Source organism: Sinocyclocheilus anshuiensis, unplaced genomic scaffold (assembly GCF_001515605.1).
Source record: "Sinocyclocheilus anshuiensis isolate Anshui unplaced genomic scaffold, SAMN03320099.WGS_v1.1 scaffold546, whole genome shotgun sequence".
In the NCBI taxonomy this organism is placed as follows: Eukaryota; Metazoa; Chordata; class Actinopteri; order Cypriniformes; family Cyprinidae; genus Sinocyclocheilus; species Sinocyclocheilus anshuiensis.
In genome coordinates this window covers 796,689-817,355 of record NW_015542451.1, presented here as the reverse complement: position 1 = coordinate 817,355, position 20,667 = coordinate 796,689, and the positions used below count along the sequence as shown (strand labels likewise).

General features: G+C 35.6%; 1 long non-coding RNA gene across 1 annotated transcript; it reads left to right on the top strand.

The window, feature by feature from the left end:
* The first annotated feature begins 1,354 nt into the window (after positions 1-1,354).
* LOC107693652 (uncharacterized) lies at positions 1,355-19,744 on the top strand. Its single transcript, XR_001634781.1, has 3 exons — positions 1,355-1,374; positions 3,121-3,125; positions 19,674-19,744. It is a non-coding gene; the product is annotated as an uncharacterized LOC107693652 (long non-coding RNA).
* Positions 19,745-20,667: the final 923 nt, after the last annotated feature.

The following is a 20,667-nucleotide window of genomic DNA, read 5'->3' as shown; positions in this document are numbered from 1 at the left end:
TATCAGCATCCAGCCAGAGAGCATCATGACCCCAAACCAGCCTCTTTCCAATGTTTATCACATTTTTCATCCTCCAGCGCTGATTGTCTTCCACGGTTTAAATTAACAAGCAGAAAGACAAGGGGAAGGCCAACATCAAAGCAAATGAAAACCACGCTCTCCTCAGGAAGCTGGGTTTGACATTTTGAGGATTGAAGAAACTTCTGAGCTGCCAAGGTATGAAGAGGAGTTGATCGAGAAGTTTATTCTGGAGAAGGAGAGATGGGTAATATAGGGTAGTCCGATATGATCGGACATGAACAATATAAATGAAAGTAAACAAATAAAGATTTACATATACACTAACTTTTAAAAGTATGGGCTCTGTAAGATTTTTACAAATAAATTAATATTTTAATTCAGCAAGGATGCACTAAATTGATCAAAAGTGACAGAAATAATATTTATAATGTTACAAAAGATTTCCATTTCCAATAAATGCTGTTCTTTTGAACTTTCTATTCATCAAAGAATCCTGAAAAATAACATGCATCACAGTTTCCACATAAATATTGGGCAGCACAAATGTTTTCAACATTGATAATAATCAGAAATGTTTCTTGAGCAACAAATCAGCAGATTTTCATGATTTCTGAAGATCATATGACACTGAAGACTGGAGTAATGATGCTGAAAATTCAGCTTTGCATCACAGGAATAAATTACAGTATATTCACATAGAAAGCAGCTATTTTAAATTGTAATAATATGTCACAATATTACAGTTTTCACTATCAAATACATGCAGCCTAGGTGAGCACAAGAGACTTCTTTCAAAAACATGAAACATATCATATATAAACTTGCTGATTAAGGCTCCTGTCCAATACATTTTCTTTCCAATACAGTCTTATGTTTACACAGATATAATAAACGCTCTCTGGAGGAGGAGGCCTGGATCTCTCAGAGAAACAATGTATGATGTAAATATTTGATGTCCTGTACAATGCATGGAGCAACAATTTCATAAAAAATACACACAGTAACTGGGCCGAGCCAGCAGTCAGAGATGAAGCTTTCTGAGGCTGTTTATGGCTGGTGCTGCTTCTCCAAACTCATTCTCGCTGATGTATGCTGAGCAACAGTTTTATCAGGAAAAATTTAAAAATCCCTCTACATAAATTATACAATGTATTTCTGCAATTCAGGAAGACCAGATTGGATGGCCTTGAAAAGTCTGGCTGTGTTTCTCACTCCAAACTGGAACCCTTTAGTATCACTTTTCAACATGCAGGGTACTCCATTGCTTTCAATTGTTTGCCTTATGCGTCAGATCAAAATGCATTTAATGGTTTGCATGCATTTGTAAAAATAGAAATAATTTTACATAAATTTGTACTTTCATAGATATTTTGGAGCATCTAACCCCCTAAACCTACCCACTTCTAAACAATATAAAACACGTAACAGGCAAATAAAAGTACAGTCACAGGTATTTATTGCAAAAACAGACCATAAAATAGTATAAAAGTCGTGTTGCATTCCAAGTCTTCTGAAGCCATACGATATCTTTATGCGATGAACAGAGCAAATCATAAGGTTTTAACCACTGAAAAAGATTCCGCTCCTTTAAAGCGCGCCGCTCACATCTCATTCAAAAAGATACTCCCGAACATTAGCATGACGCAATCGGTCACGAGACACACAAGAGCCAATGGTATTTCTCAACCAAAGCTGACGTAACACTTCTTCTGGCGGCAATTTTTGAATTTCTGCACAGACTGCACACAGGATCTGAGCTTTTTTACGTGATCGTGTCTATTCCCCTCACAAATCAATCGTTTTGCCTCGGAAGTCTTGGAATATTAATACTTTTTGAATAAATTGACTGTAGTTGTATCTGCCTGTTAAATCCTGTGTTAGGTTTAGGGGTAGGTTTACATGCTCATAAATGTGTAAATAGTGTAATGTAAATTGTTATATCCTGTGTTTTATATTGACAAATGGTTAGGTGTAGGGGTTGAGTTACGTGCTCAAAAAATGTGTAAATAGTGTAATGTAATGTAAGTAAAATTTTTGTGACTGTTTAAATTTAAAATAAATAAATAAATAAATCGCACCCCAACATATATGCAATAATGGCAAAATTATTACCCAATATATAATTTAATCATGACGATAAAATTCCCAATGCCTTTCGCATCTTCATATTGACGCCAAGGCATTCTTATTTAAAGCAATGGAGGACCCTGCACAAGGGCTGGGCGATATAGCTAAACAATTTATCAACGATATAATGTTAAATTAACTCATATAAATCAAATATAATTTCGTAAATTGCATAAACAATTATGAACAAAATAGTATCATGTATTTATGCATTGCTTAATACAAAGAGCCAAATCGGCCATCACGCAGATTACATTTAAAAACTTAAGAGACACAGTGAAAAGGAATAAACCTCCACAAATTCGCGATGTGTTTTCTAAGTTTAAGTTTAAACTGTTTTAACTTTGCATGACTACATCTCTTGTATGACACGCGAGTGCAGCAGTCGTATTTGAATATGCGTTCTGTGTGAATGGCATGGTTTCGGTTTTCTCCTAATCAAGATCTTCTCTGCATTGAGCTTCTATATTTCTCTAATATTCTGAAAGAATACCGCAGCAACTGCGCGTCTCGTAGACTAGACTAACAAAACATTCAAATGCAACAACGTCACTTACATCATTATCACCGCATCTCACGCGCCACTGATGACGCTCCCTGAAGCACACCTAACATTCAAATGCAAATGTTTATTTTAAATTCATCTAATATTCTTTTTTTTTTTATTCACAATCTCCTCATCACAGGCAGACACAGCACTCAATTCAGCATGTGTTCATGTTTGTGTGTGCTGTCTGCGTCACTCATAGCACGTGCCTATATCGTGCACTATATCAAACATTTTTTATATCGTTATCGAAGAAGGTGTACCGTCGATAAATATCAGTACCGTTTTATCGCCCAGGCCTACCTTGCACGTCGAAAAACGACGCTAAAGGGTCCTGACCAAGCGTCACGTGACGAGTTGGGAGTGAGAATGTGTTGTTTGTACCGGTAACTTTGTAATATTATAAACTACGCAATGTGCTGAAGACATTGTGCTGGAAACAACAAGATCAGGAAAGCACATTCTCACCCAAATAGACAAAATGTCACAAATGCTTAAACTGAGACTGGCCATGTATTATATTTACTCCATTGCCATTTTATACAAAAAGATGGCCCTGAAGGCATTTTTAGAGCTGTTTTTTTTTTTTCTCTCTGAGTGACATGCACAAAAGTAAAGACTCATAACTCCAAAACTATAGCAAGGAGTGTCAAATAGGAATCATTAGATAGAAAACTTTCTAAATTTGTAGAAATTTGCATTACATTTGGACATTCTCATGCTGGCAAACTGCTGATAAAAGCCAAAAAAGTGTGCTCAAAGGAAATTTCACTTATCTTTCTTAATTGACGTGCAAACTCTCAGGAAGTAAATAAGGTAGGAGGAAAATTCTTTTTTGGTGAAGTTCCCCTACATGTGAACTGCATTCTAGATCAAATTGTGTGGTGATGGACTCCAACATGCATTGGTAGAGCTTCTCAACCTTTTTCAAGATCAAAGTGCACCACCCATGTGGTTCATCACCTTGCCCAAATATAGAGGTAGGGCTAAGACCTAACTCTAATATACGATTGGTAGAGCTTCCAAAACATTTACAACAACATTGGAAAACAAGCATGGACGGTTCCGGTAACATTGGATAACACAATTGCATCCGGAAAAATGAGAGACATGTCTTTAGCCAAGTAGCATATCACATCACCCTGTGAGGTATATCTCATGATCGGATTATGTTGATTTTGAACTCTTTTGAATCGGGAGCATCCTCTGTAAGCAACGATGTGCCATTTTCTATGATCTGAACATGTTTTATGAAGTTACAAGCAAAAACGTGACATAAATGCCACATCCATTTATTATTTACATGTGGGTCTGCATATTCACATACAAAAACTCGCTCAAGTTTAGTCATAAAGCAATTATACTTGTTGTATATACTAACTTTCAAATGATATATGACATGACTTTCTGAGCTGTATGATGTTTTTCACATATTACAGGACATAGTACAAAAACCTTATTTTTTAAATTATAAAAAAAAAAATTCTTATCTATTAGCAAATAATTCTGCACTGCTTAGGAGTTAATCAAACTGGCTACATGCATTTTAAAGCATTATAAAGTTCACTTTAAGCGTTCAAATGACACCTCTTTTGTGTTGATCAAGGCAGTAGTTTTGACAAAATATGATTATTAATTTTTTTTGTCACTAGGTGGTGCTCGCCGGCAGTACACTGCGGTTTAGAGGGACAACCCAGCAATCGTTAAGAGTTGATCAAAATGCTTACATGCATTAAAAAGCTGAGTTTCTAAGCTTTAAAATTAGTTATTCCATTCAGTGGTTGTTAGTAATTTGATTAGGAATGTTTTGGGGCGGGTTGGCATAAAGAAACATTGATTGCTAAAAATGGTTCTTTGTGTTAGAGTTTAGGGTTCTTTATAACACCAATAAGTGACCAATAAACCAGTAAGTTTATGAAACCTATTTCTATAGAACCTGGTTCTATTCAGCACTAAAAAGGCTTCTGCTATTGTGCGCGTTAAATATCGCATGCGATTAATCGTGCAGCCCTAGTTACAACCCTAATCTGGTACCCTAAACGTGTCTATAGGTTATGAAACCAGTTGATGTTGAAGGTGGGAGGAGTCCCTCAATGTTCAAATGAAACCCACACCGCTGTCCAGCATATGAGGTGACGACAGGATTAAACCCCGATGCCTGCAAGCATGACAAATCGAATCAAAACAGATCCTTTTATCAGGGTCGCTTCTATGTAAGATGCTTGGAGAACAGCTGTGAAATGTTCACGATAATAGGTTCAAACTGTGAGCAGTGTGGGTAAAAAAATAAAGCTTGACCCCAATCCAACCTAAAGAGACTTTTCACTGAAATGCCACACCAAAAAACTGCAACTCAGACTTTTTCCATGTTCAGAAATCATGTTATTTACAGAACATTCCAGACACTATCCATAAACCGCAGGAGACTTTCAGGGAGTGTTGAATTTTTGATAAACTTCACACACTTAAACACTGCTTGATGAAGACAGATGTGTCATATGCACTGATGTGATCTTGTTCTACATCAACCTCATACACACACTTATCACTGTCCACCACACACACACACACGGAGCGGTAAACAATGCTACAAAAAATAAAATCCAAAACAACACAAGAGAATTTATGGGCTCACAGGAATGAGCATCCAAATTCCTCACCCAAGGCTCGACGGGACGCCAGCACAGGGTTCAGAGAGGCCAGAAAGGGGGCAACACGTAATCGCATGATTTGCATTGTTTCATTTGCTACAAATAGAGCTTGTGGATCTTTTATAGCTTTTGTGGGTCTTTTTATCCTCCAATGGCCTCAGCAAAGCCAGTTTCAGTGTAAATTTGTGTTTAGCTCGAGCAAACTCGGGCTCAAGAACATGGATTGGTTTTTAGGGTAAGAGATTGCAAACCAAAACTGGACCAATCAGCTACAGTATGAATAAAGTGAAATATCTCTGTCGAAATACAGCAATAGTGATTTGCTTTCAGTCAGTTGCAGGTGGTATTGGGGGCGGGACATTCTCATTCGACAGAGCATCTGATTGGACAAAAATCAGTGCAGTGCATAATGAGTCATCCATATTTGGGTCTGCTTGCCTGGAAGAGAAAGACTGTCTATTTTAAATATTTTTAGCTGCTGAAAGCTTTTTTTATACTTTCACACAAATTGTATGAAAAGTAAAACTGTATGCAGTATCAGGACATAATAAAAAAATCATCTGGTCCTTAGCAGGACTTAAAATTTGGAAAATAAAACCTCAGCTGAGCAATAGCACATGACATATCACACCATGTCTTTATTTAGTTAACAAATCATTTTCTGTATGACTTTATCAGTCTCTCACAACTCCACTTTGATCTCGTCTTTTCAAAGAACATGTATATATATTGATATATATATATATATTGATATATATATATATATATATTGATATATATATGAATGCATAGGTATATATAATCAATTACCATATCATTCACCATTTTGTTTAATTTAAAATAACCTTGTAAATTCTGGAAATGCAAAAGTATTTTATTATAAAATTTAAATACTTAAATCGCACAAAAATGCACTATTATTGCATGCAGCATAATACAGTTATTTTACATTTATTAAATTAAATGAAAATGACATCTCCATTGGTTTCACAGTAAAATTCTGATAATTACTGTTGAATATTGTAAAATCTTAGGAATATTTTGCATTTTACGCAACCTATAAAACATTAACCTGCACTATTACGAGATGTGTGGCCCACAATAAACCGAACTAATAGCTGCCAATGCCAATAATACGTAATTGAGATAATAATGATTCCAGAGCCTTAATCTCCATGCATCATCTTATTTGTCATCTTCAGTAAACAAGCTAAAAGTCACATGATGTTTTGCTGGATCTCATAAACTTGGTTGATATTCATAATTATACAGTATATATTATCCTTAAAAAACAGATTAAGTTCACCATCACATTAAATGCAGTACGATCCGGAGCAGCAGAGCTTTCTCCTCTCAGCAGGAGGCAGGCATGCAGAATAGCAGGTAGTGTTAGTGTACTAGCAGTAAACATTTTCTATGAAATTTGCAGAAGTTCTTTTGTAAGGCAATTACGCTGCCTTCGATGCAATGCTATCAAATTGCTAACTGCATGCAGTCAAACTCTGAAACACAAAGGCAAACTCTTAGACAACTAACAGCATATATGTGAGCCTGCAGCACAAAAGCAGTCTTAAGTCGCTGGGGGATATTTGTAGCAATAGCCAACAATATACATTGTATGGGTCAAAATTATACATTTTTCTTTTATGCTAAAAATCATTAGGATATTAAGTAAAGATCATGTTCCAAGAAGATATTTTGTAAATTTCCTACCGTAAATATATTAAAACTTAACTTTTAATTAGTAATATGCATTGCTAAGAACTTCATTTGGACAACTTTAAAGATGATTTTCTCAATATTTTGATTTTTTTGCACCCTCAGATTCCAGATTTTCAAATAGTTGTATCTCAGCCAAATATTGTCCTATCCTAACAAACCATACATCAATGGAAAGATTATTTATTCAGCTTTCAGATGATGTATAAATCTTAATTTCGAAAAATTGACCCTTATGACTGGTTTTGTGGTCGAGGGTCACATATTAAATAAAAAGTAATTTGTAATTTATATTACAATTTTATATATATTCAAAATATTCAAATTCAAAAAAATACTTTTTTCATTATATTAAATCATATTTTAAATGAATTTAATTTAAATTATTTATATTTTTAAAAACATATATTATTCAATTATTATTCTTTTTAAAAATATTATTCAATTTCATTCAGACCTCCAAATAGAGTATAAAGAGTATAAAGTACATTTTTAAATATCATAGTGATCTAAATATTTCCTTTTTTTCCAAGTTTACAAGGTAACTGAATTATGATCTGACATCCGCTTCAGTGTAAACTTCTGTACAATCTCATTTGTCTTTGTGAAGAGACGTTTCATCAGTCACTACAACAGGATGTGATCTAAAGCAGTGTGTTTTAATTACAGACACTGCTGAAGACGGACGAACTTGAGTCAAGTGGGAAAACGGCCGATGATCAGTCTTATAAACAACTGTATTCAAATGTCAAACAACTACAAAATCAGCTGCTGCTGAATTAAATCTTTCACATTTTCAGGCAACAGGTTTTAGGGTAACATCTGATGAGCCCTACAAATTATGATTAAAAGCTTCTCTAGAAATATCTCCCGATTTCATTAGTCAAAAGCTTAGAAAATAAAGTTGACTTTAAAATGTATGCATAATTAAATATGAAATTATACTATCCAGATCTACATATATTCTTTCACATTCTTGTTTACATATTTTGTAAACTAAATTATGTATTTAACTCATTGCATCACACCATCAAAAAAAAGAAAGATAAACTGTGTATTTTAGAAAATAAATGTATTCACAATTACAATAAAGCATGCTTTACACGGCTCCATTTTCACTCTGATTAGATAGTCACAAAATTTGCTCAACTTTAAAAACTACACAGGACTAGGAAGACAGATTAGCCCGTGCTGTATAAATAACCATATTCAATAAGAAAGTAAAAAAAATCCAAAGTGAACCCAACTTGCTTTGGACCAGAGCTCAGCAATAAACATTCTCCAGACTGAATTCATTTGGTGCATGCCAGCTAAACCGGTCTGAAGACTGCGTTCACCACAAAAGGTTTACGTTTGTTTAAGATCCTCCCAAAAGCGTTCACCACCATGAAGGAGACGGAACGCTCTGGTATAATTTACTTCGGAGACTTTATACGAGCCGTGATTTCATTGTTCCGTCACACGTTCTGGATTCCTTATGATCGGGAGGATCTATAGCAGCACGATTAACGGCTCGCAAATGAGTTCCAGAGAAAAAGATTAGACGACAGAGAATTAACAAGGATGTTGATATTTCTGGCTCGAGGATCAGTGGAGAAGCACACAAAGCGAAGTGGCCCAATTAGTGGGTGTTTAGCTGGAGGTGGAGCTCGGAAAAGGGGGGCCGGTCCCCGGAGGGTCGGTTGTCATGGTTACTAGCGTGTCACCGAGGGCCCGGGCCCTTTCACGCTTTCATTCTCCGTTCTGTTCTCCCTCTCAATCACCACAACAATTAGACACAAAAACACTAGTCTCCCTCCCTCTCTTTCTCCAAGGCCAAACTCTCTATTTCAGTCCCTGGAGGCCGAACTAAGCAGAGCGTGGGGTTTTTTATGAACACTGAGCTGAAGTGGAAAGAAAACTTTGAATGTTCTTTTCATTGTTTGTTTTCTTACCCTCACAGTTTTTCCCCTCCTCTTAAGTTGATCTGTTTTTTTTGTCTAGAATTACATAATGGTGCCATCCATCCCCATTAAGAGGTGTTGCTTCCTAAAGCGTCCTTCGGGGGAACAGAACATGTGGAGTGTCTGTGCGTTTTCCAATCTGACGATGCTTTTTGAGTTTCTATACCTACTGTAATGTTGTGACACATGCATGTGGAATAAATGTCTTTAGATAGGGTGTCAAAAGAGCTGGAAGTGGAACTCGCTAGCCCGTGCCAATACTTCATCTGTAAAGAAGACATCTGAAAGAGCTCAGATCACTGCTGACAACTATTTCTTAAGGGAAAGTTACTAAACCTTGCTCAAAGTCGTTAAATGTAGCTCATTAGCGTATTCATGACATCATGCATTCAAATGTGCATTCGGTCAGCCCTTAATATTTGTTGAACTTGTCCTGCTTTCTGCTCAAATACTGTACTGTACTTTAAGTCGAATTCCCAATAAATTCCCAGTTATTTAAATCTGTCGTCATACAATGGAAAAGGTATACAATTTTCAATTAAAAGTACTTTATTGCATGATTGTGTTTACATACAATATTATCAAAGCATTACATATGAAAGCCCATTTCCACCACCGAATTAAAAATAAATAAATAAATACATACATAAATAAAAAAGGTAAACTGCGACTTTTTTTTCTAGCAATCACTCACTAAGTTCCTCAGAATTGCATCATATAAACTATAAAGTCATAAAGAGACAAACTTGCAACTGCAAGTTATAAAGTTAGAATTTCAGGAGATAAACTTACAAATTCTGACTTTTTTCTTGCAATTGTGAGTTTATATCTCGCAATTCTGACTTCTTTTCTCAGAATTGTGAGATATAAACTTGCAATTGTGAGTTATAAAGTCAAATCGGAGTATTTTCTTACAACTGCGAGCTTATATCTCAAAATTGCAAGTTTATATCCCCCAACTGATTTGGGTAACTTTCTTCCCCTGGTAACATCTGCATACTTTTGATCCATCTAAACTTGGTAAAAAACAGTGACTGAATCCGAGTCAACATGTTAAAGGGATAGTTCACCCAAAAATGAAAATTACCCCATGATTTATTCACCCTCAAGCCATCCTAGGTGTATATGACTTTCTTCTTTCAGACGAATCCAATCGGAGTTATATTACAAAATGTCCTGGCCCTTCCAAGCTTTATAATGGCAGTGAATGGGTGTTTTTTTTTTTCAATAGTGCAAGAGAAGTCCAAGAAAGCGCATCCATCCATCAAAAAAAGTGCTTCTGATGAAGGCCTTCTGAAGTGAACCAACCCTGAACTGTGCACAGAAATAGAGCATTTAAAGCAAATTCCATTCATTTTTATGCATATTAATGACTAGCTAATCTATATTGAGAAATCTTAGTCTATTAGCTCTGTGTGAACACTGCAATTTCACTTCCAACGGCAGCAGATGACAGTGAAAAATGTCTAAAGCTGCGGGGGAGCAACACGTCTGCCGGTCAAACACGCTGAACAGTCTGTGTATCAGGAGTAAAAGCAATGCTCTACTGTGCTTTATGGACTTGGTTAGCCAGTTGGCTCGCCACAATGCAAATCCATGCTTGAAACAAAAAACACCCTGAAGCCTTACCGAAGGAAGACTTCGTGTCTTACATCTGACGCTGCATCACTAGCCTGAGCGTTTAATCACACGTGCTCACCCTCAGGCCATCCAAGATAAGTTCTTCATGGGAACAGATTTGGAGAAATGTAGCATTGCATCAGTGTCTCAACAATGGATGCTCTGCAGTGAATGGGTGCCGTCAGAATGAGAGTCCAAACAGCTGATAAAAACATCACAATAATCCTCCTTTTCTCCAAATCTGACGAAGAAACAAACTCATCCTAATCTTGGATGGCCTGAGGGTGAGGATATTTTCAGCAAATTTAAATTTTTGGGTGAACTATTCCTTTAAATGAACCATACATGAGAAAAAAAACTTAAAGTTAAATAATAGAGTTTAGATAATTGCTAAGAATCAGAAGTTGGTTTAACCATAAACTACAACCTGAACGTCAAAGGAAACTCTTTTGAGGAAAGAAACAATTCTCTGTTTTCACTAAAACATTCAAGTGTAGGTGGTTATACTAGTTACATCATGTTGAAGGTTTTCTTGGCTCACCAGTCTTCATCTATCTGGACCTTTATTTAGACTCTACCTGCCACATGTTATGTTTGAGCAATCTAGTCCCTCACTGGTTACATAAGCCACTCAACGCTGGGGAAAAAAATGCATTAAAGTAAAATAAAAAGATGCACTGTGGGAATCAAATAATGCATTCTTTTATACTTGGTTATTGTAAAAATGAATAGTTGCACACCTGCAGCAAAGGATATGGAGATTTTACTTATTACTTTCTTCATGTAGGAACTATTTCTCAGCAGAATACTGTCAGATTACATTACATATGAGATGGAAATACCCTTTGAAAGACTGTAAACAACACGATGTCTCTTCAATAGTTTGAAGCTCACCTGACATCCTAGAAGCAGATCTAGCCGGCTGACACACACAAACCCCTGCAAAGCGGAACTAGGTATTACTGAGATCTAAAACCAGCCCGCCCTCGCAAAGCTGCTAACAAATGAAGACTAAAGTTAAGAAACACATCCAAAGCCTTCTGGACAAAAGGTTAAAACCGAAGATTTATAATAAAGTACAGTTTGAACTGCCTGTGGGATAAACAGCTGCATATGCATTAGATGAGAAATACTGAGATTTTCTGCACTATTTTCATCATTACCCTTCAAGTGACTGATGAAATATTGAACAATAATCTGCATTTAAGGGATAAAATGTCTGAGAAAGTATATCAGAATTAATTCAAAAGACATTAATATAACACAAGGAACTTCAATGGGGGATCCAGAAGTAGTTTTTTTATGTTTGTTTATTTCAAGGTAATTTCTTTTAAATAAATACATAAATAAACATGTATAATAATAATAATATCTATATAGGTTACAGATACCACCACTGGCCTGAAGAGGGCACTATATGCAGCATTATTTGCATTTATTTGGAGCGTAGTAGAAGATTGGTAACATATTGTACCCATCCAAGTAAGGTATTTAGTTAGTTAGTTATTATTATTAATATTATATTATTGTTGTTGTTGTTGTGAAATATTTCAAGCAGGATTAATTTAAAGAAGTCTGCCTAAACTGGTAAAATTTCATATAATAATTTAATCTTTATTTGGTTGAACTTCAAAACGTCTTTGCAAGTATGTTTGTCTAAATGTGAATGATTGCCGCTGTCAGGTTCACATCTGCACGTTGTTTCAGCATGACTGCTGAGCGTGAACTAAAACACTGTAATCCAGAGGATTTGGGAGCTTGATTAAGATATGACTTCATATGGTTGAAGAAACTTGATACATGCAAACACAAAAGACTGAGACGGCAGTTTGTCTTCAGTAAAAAGACGTTTGAAACCATAACAGCTGAGGAGAGACAGTTTTGGTGAGATGTGATCTACTGGTGTTACGTGTTTATTTGTTTTCTAAGACACTGAGAGACAGAAAAGTCAGATGTACAAACTTGTTGCTTGTTCACAGCCTCCTGATCAAATCGTTTTATTAATAGAGCACTGCTGCTATCTTCTGGCGGTGTTTGGAACAGACACTGCTGAAAGTCAGAAAAAAATAGGGCCCCAGTGTACATTAGTGTTAATATGAAGGATTTTTTTTTTTTTTCACAGGTGTTTTACTCATGCTTTAAATTACACATTACATGTAGTTGTGTTTTAGGGTTAAAGAACATGTCCATAACTTAAGTAATATCCTGGCAGAAAATCACCAGTGCCTTTCTTTTTTTTCTTACAGTTTTAATTCCCTTTGAAACCGTACAAACGGCACAATAATAAATATTTTAAATAGCATGATGCTGCATCACATGGCATCGTTTGGTTGCATGTTTAACCCTTATGTTGTGCCGAAAATCCTTGAACTAACCTGGGCTGCGTTTCCCAAAAGCATCGTAAGCCTAAGTTGATCGTAGCTTCATTGGTTTCAATGCAGCTTACGATGCTTTTGGGAAGCGCAGCCCTGGTCAGTAATGACCGGCCTTTTAATAACTGCTAGTAAATCTCTCATTCTGCTGTTTTATCACCAAATCTTAGATGCAATCTTTTCGTCAAGTTGTTTCCCTTCCATTAGCACAGGTTTTGTGTTTCTTTTTGGAACTGGTTGGTTGTAGGCCTCAGTTTTTGAGTGAAAAAAAGCTTTATTTGGTGGATCATTTTCACAATATTCTCTCAAAAACTGAAGCGCATGAGCTAATGAAATAATAAGTGCATGGACTAAGAAATATGAAGCTTTTCAAAATATTTCAAAGAGTACAAATGGAAAATATTAGACAAACTGTCAGACTGATTCATATTTGAAAACTCTCCAAACCATGCATGGAAGCACGATCCATATTAGCCTATAAAACACTGTCCTAATAATCAGTATCAGTTACAAATAGAACGAGTCAGTCACTACTTTCATTAGAAGCCCACAATACTGGCACAGCTGTGATGTTTTGACCTCGGTCAAAACTATTTTAATGATGTTCAGCATCTTCTGAGGGAGAGAAAGTCCTCATGATTAATAATCTTATGTGTACTACATTAATGAGGGCAAAGACTTCTCATGTTGCCCACAACACCACTGGATTTAAAATAAAGTCAGAATCGCATAGGTAATGATGAAAAGTGCGTATGGCCGAGCAGAACTACAGCACACCATAAGCAAAATATATCAACAGTCAAATGTTTGTTTATGACTCTACGATAGATCAAATAAAACGCTGACATTGCCACACATTCACTACATTTCTGGCAGCAATATACCCATAAATCACACCATATATCAAGTCCCGCTCCTTCAGAAGTAGCAAATCAATGTAATACCCATTCAACCCCAATGAGCAACAAAATTGCAAAGAGAAAATCCCAAACAGTGCAAGTGCTATCAGACTACCAGCAGATGGAGACAAACAAATCCAAGACATATGACTGCACCACTGAAAGAGACCAGCAGAGACCTGCAGAACTCAATGTGCAAAGTCAATCAGCTTGATCCACTGCCCTACACTTGAACTTTAACACTTCTGGCTTCTCATCCAATCAGCGAGTGAGACAGGAGGAAACACATTGCACCAATCAAAGGACAGACGTACCTGCTGCCAGCCAATCACTGGGCTCTACTTACTGTACAGATCAACTGGAAGATGTGCTTTCTCTATTAGTTCAGAAGTGCTTCTTCCTATTCCAGGGCAACCGTCCAGAATGGAAGTGGCCATTAAAGTTTCTGTATTTACTCATTTCAGTGCATTCGTTAATGCATGGTTTACGGTCTTATAGAGAGACAAAAGAATCCTCTTTAACTTTCTTAAGGTACAAGTATAAAGTAAATGTATTCAGTAAACGTTGATTTGTGAGAATGGAAGTAAACAGACTAAATGATCTTGACAAATGATATTTTCCCTCGTCAGCAATATAAACCTTTATACCCGACCCATAACATTGAAAATATTGATCTTAAACACTCAAAAAGTATACAAATGAAATTATTTTCCCCTTATAATTTGTTAAGTTACAAAACCTTTAAAGTCCTGACTTAAAATAATAATTTTTTTTTTTTTTTTAAAAAGCTTTGAACATTTATATCAAGGAAAAAAGGATTATATATATATATATATATAGTTCATTGGACATGCTATTCAACAGCATGACAGGCCTACAGTTCATATTGTCACACTATATGGGGTAAGTAGTCACAATGCAAACAGACATTTTACAGACTATTAGATTCATAATTTTTAATAAATAAATAAATAAATAAGGGGCAAAATAGTTAATTATGAAACACAACATTTAAAAACTGATTAAATTACCCAACTTCAGAAAATGTTTCAGCTGAAACAAAAATATGTTATTTAATTATTTATTGACATTTATTTATTCAAAATTATTTGAAGTGAGTTGATTTTAATAAATAAATAAATAAATAAGGGGCAAAATAGTTAATTATGAAACACAACATTTAAAAACTGATTAAATTACCCAACTTCAGAAAATGTTTCAGCTGAAACAAAAATATGTTATTTAATTATTTATTGCCTTATATTTATTTATTCAAAATTATTTGAAGTGAGTTGATAGTACAGATCTGCTAGAGAAAACACACACACACGCAAATACCTTAAAGTTACTGATAAGCAGCTCTCTCCATTATAAACACACCTCATGTGTTTAATGAATCACACCATCCTCATCAGACAGGCTGCCACTCGCTTAATAAATCTTACATATGAAGACATTTATAAATCTCATATGCAGTGCAAACGGCTCTATCGCATGCCACAGGTGGGGAAATAAACATCGCGTGAGCTCGCGCGAGGACACTTTACGCAGGTGCATCTCATCACTCCACTGCAGGACACAAAGTTAGTTTCATCCGACATCTGAGAGCCATTGAAACAATGTCAAAGTTACGCACTCTGGATGACAGTCAACCCTGTAGTCTGCAATGGATAGGATGCAATAATGCTCTTACCTTGGCAAAGCTGCGATGTTCTCCATTCACTGCACCACCGAGTGTCCCTTTAGAGAGCATTTAAAATCCAATGGTAGTGCATAAATAGTCCCATATCCCAATAGCCCCACAAACACTAACTCTCCTTCAGATATGAATCTGTATATGCATTAAAGGCGCATCCACATCCTCACAGTTATGTTATTTATTACTCGCGCACGCTGTGTGCGTCTAACGCGGAAAACACTAAAGACAATCCACATCAACTTCGACAAAGCAAAACATAGTCCTACACGTAAAAAGTCAGCATAAATCCACGTCGCCTGAATCTGATGATGATGATGATGTGAGAGCTCCGCTGCGTCCAAAGTGAGAAGTTCAAGCCTCTGAAAGTTCCCAAACTCAACAAGTGCGCCCACACGCGCTCAGAGCAGCGCCGCTGCATCATGGGACTTGTAGTTTGATCCAAATCTTTTTTTAAAGATTCGTTTATATATGCTACATAATATCTAATGCGTTATAAAATTGTATCAACTATCGGTACGTCTAATATTAATGATGTATTTGCAAATTTTAACCAGCATTTTCAAATTGTATTAGAATGTTTTAGGCTACATGCAGTTTTTTATGAGGTCAACCTTAAAAATTAATTTGCACAGCAGGATAATTGAAATTAACTAGCAAAATAAAAAATAGTGGCTAGTTACAGCATACAAAACCATCAAACTGCCATGTAAAATATTTTTAAAATACTTTTTTTGCATGAAAAATTCTATGTGTTTTATGATTTGCAACATATTTGATCAATCAGGGTTTTTATGCCTCCGATGGTCTGCTTAGGTGAGAATATGTAGGAATATAAAACAGCTGTTTTATTCAGAGGCCCAAACTGAGCAAAAAATATGCAATTTGCTGCAGATGCTAATATTTATTTGATGAAATTCTGATCACTTGTGATGTAAATCAATGAGATCTTTATAACAGTAAATAAATATAAATAAAATATAAATATCAGTCATCGCTCTATATCTCCAGTAATCTGTCTCAGTGAGATGAGATTGAAATGCTCCAAACATATAATGCAGTGATTGAGAGCTGAAGAAATAAAGGCTCCTCAGAAGATGTGAGATGTTCTGGAGGCTTGTGAAGATCATTCCTCCGCTGAGGAACAGTGAAAGTAAAGCTTCTGGAAACAAACGCTCCTCAAAAGATCCTGAGGATCAGATTTGAGACTCTAAAACATGATTGATGGAGAATCAAGTAAAGCTGAGCTGCTTCAGTCCAGTGTTCATCTGGAGATATTACTGCAGTTATTCTGACACTTACTTGATAAAAATCAGTCAAGATTTTACACGTGAAGCTCGCGCTGAAGCTGGACGTTTGTACAGTTATACTGAAAGAACATTTGCTTTGTTATTCATATGTATAACTACATATTTAGGATTTATTATATTTTAAGATTGACGTATACTGTATTCTGTTTGATAGAATGATTCCCTTCATAACACTTCATATTGAAATAAATCTGTACGAGTTAGTGCATATGTGGTCAAAAGCAAAGATTTATGGAATAATACGCGCTCACCCACACACATACTTCTTGGTTGGTGAGCTTGTCCAAGTTGCATTACTGCATGACCGGGAGGCCGACTATGAAACACAAAGACATTGTGAGCCGTCTCTTTGTTTAACCTCAACACATTCCTTCACACATGCCATAACCAAAACCACTTCAGTGCCACAGATCACATGACTGCACCCAACTATTCCAGGTTATGTGAAAAATACAACAAAAAGGCCTCTTTCTTCATGATCTGGGTCAGAGTGATGAAGGCGACAGGACTCATAAACAGTTGTTGTGCCATTTATTCAGCTTTTTTGGCTTTCTAGACTAGTTGTATCTTTTAAATGACAATCTTAGTCATTGTGGTTCATTAATAATATGCAACTTCCAAGACAAGAGTCAGTTTTGTTAAATGCAATAACCAGCTCCAATCCGGAGTTGACCTGAGTTAACATTCAGAACAGAGCTCTATTGACTCAACAAAAGACAGAAGCAGCTGGAAGCAACTAACTCCATCCTGTTCAAAGACTTAGGGATCGACAATGAAATTGTTTAACTATAAGGCTTCTAATGTGATGAAGTATTGATTGCAGCCTTCTTATCCACCTCGACATAATCAAAAAGTTTAGCGCTGGAATCGAGTCCATTGCAGTTCACGCCAAACCACTGCCACAACACAATATCTGACCTATAAATATGCAATCCAGCTGACTGAGCTCTGTAAGAAGCTTATATGGTATATGGGAATTTGACATTCAATTTCTTTGGTTGCCCTATAGAATAATGCAACAAAGCGGTGGACGAAGAAGCAAATGTGCAGTTTGAACAAAGATTAAAGCTATGTGGTGGAGGACAGAAATGAGATGAAGAAAATCACTTGAAAAAGTTCAGATGGCTAAATATAAATCTAACTCTATGTGCATCGTAAAAAGATTTCACTTAAATGAAGAGCAGTAACATGTTGTTGTAGATTAACCACTTTGCAAGAGGAAACCACAAGATTAATGGCCACTTCAAGAGCAAAACATTGGGTTTCCTCCACATTCTCTTCATAGGTCATGTACTATTTTGACTGAAACACTTCCTACGTCATTTGAGTACAAAACAGGGGCTCAAGTAATTATCATCCAGAAAATGTTAAAGTAAAACTACAAATTATACTGTATGTGCTGTGTTCATTTTCTATGGAGGTTGCTATTTTTACAAACATGTTACCAACCTTCAGGATAGATTTGTGTGATTCTATCTAGCATTTTAGCAATTAATAATAAAATAAATATTATATTTAAAAAAGAAAGAAAAAGAAAAAACCCTAAGCTTTCGTAGCTAGTTTGGGACCAAATATTGCCTATAAATGAAAGAAACAACATAACATAACATAACATAACATAACATAACATAACAAACATATAACATAACATAACCATATAACATAACAAACATATAACATAACATAACATAACATAACATAAACATATAACATAAACATATAACATAACATAACATAACATAACATAACATAACATAACACATAATATTTGTTTTGGATTACAGGGTTGAATTGTTGAGTTTGATTGTAATATAATTACAGTCAAGAATGTCAAAATCCATGCATTTGATGCAAAACCACACTGTAAAAAATGATCGAAATGTTAACGGTAAAGATGTTCCTTTGCAGTATACGGTCAACACCTGTAACAAATCGAACAGGACATTTTATGTAAACAGTCAAATACGGTTAAGTTTACAGTTTTTGGAAGTGAAAAAGAACAAGTCATCTTATTATTTACAGTGAAAAACGTAAATTGTAATTCCCAGAATTCCCTGTGTGATGCTTCGGATTGTTTTTTTTTCTATTTAAATAATTGTTTCCTCTAGTTTTTTTTTCTTATCAGTTATGTACATTATGTTTTTACATCACATCTTATGTTGTTAAAATAATGTTTATTGCATTATTTTTTTGTGTTATTATGTTAGTGTTGTATTTGTGTGAATGGCATTGTGCAACTTCTATATATTAGCATTTACCTCCTCAGCTTGTGGAAATGAGTTTTGATTCATCGTGTGGCTTTCTCTTTATCACCTGTATTTTTGGGTATTTGTCAGTGTATTATAAAGCTACAAAACAGATTTTACTACTTCAGTAGGTTGGTATTTTAACATTATATAATTTAATGAAATATAATATTTTTTTACTGTAAATTCAAGTTTAATCCGTTAAACCTAAAATGCTGTTACCTAATTTTACTGTAACAGTTCTGTACAAAGTTCTTTTTTACTGTACATTTCACAGATTTTTTTTTTACTGTAGCTACTTTTCTTTATATGTGAAAAGTATTTAGTGTATGCTAGATAAGAGTGACTAAGAGATACTAAATGCAGCTATTACTCTTTAGATTTTTTAGCTTCCAGCCTTTTATGAAAGCTGACATGATGTAAGTCCATGTGTGCATCTACAGTTTAAATTATAAACAGAAGGAACCAGCTTGATAGGACTGATATCTACCTTAAATCTCATGAGAGTAAATGTCATGGCAGATGATTACCTGCCAAGGGACCGCAGATGAAAACTAGCCATTGGCTAAATTCGGTACAATGCATGAAATGGAAACATTTATGTTAAAATTGTGCATGGTCCCTTTTCAAATAAATTTAAATAAATAAATAATGAAAACTGTAAACTGCTCTTACACAAAGTTAGCCTAAAAAACAACAGCAAAACAAAAAGAGAATAATTTAGAAAATCAGTTTACTTCTTTCTCCCTATTTAAGCAATGAAACAAAATTAATGTATTTCACACACAGTACAGAACAAATGAACACAAACGGGTTGTACAGTGTAATCATTTTACTTCATTCACACATGTGAAGTTTACCTTACATTTTACCTTACCTCTTGTTGCATATAATCTGTAAAAATCAGCAATTAAAAAAAAAAAAAAAAAAACACTTCAATTTATCATTTGAGAGTGAATGGATGACTGGAAAGACTAGTTAAAAATCAACCGATTCATTTAATTAGCATTGCTTTTCATTCAAATGAGCGCACAACAATATTGAGAACATATGGTCTTTACATTTATGATGGGAAACGCTCAGGTACACACACACACACACAAACACACACACACACGCGCGCTCACACTCACGCACGCGCACACTCACACTCACGCACACGCACGCGCACACTCACGCGCCCACACTCAACTCACACACACACTCACACACACACACTCACGCGCACACTCACGCACACACACTCACACACACGCGCACACTCACGCGCACACGCACACACTCACGCACACACTCACGCGCACACACGCACCCAGACACACACTCACGCGCACACGCACACGCACACACGCACACGCACACACACGCGTGCACGCACCCTGAAACAACCCCTAAGTCATTTATTCAAGTTTGAATAATTTTTCAAGTATTTTGCAATCAATCTTTCCACCCTGTCTAAATAAATTTGGTCCATGAGTCGTTCATAAAACTATGGAAGCCCATTTCTGCCACTGGA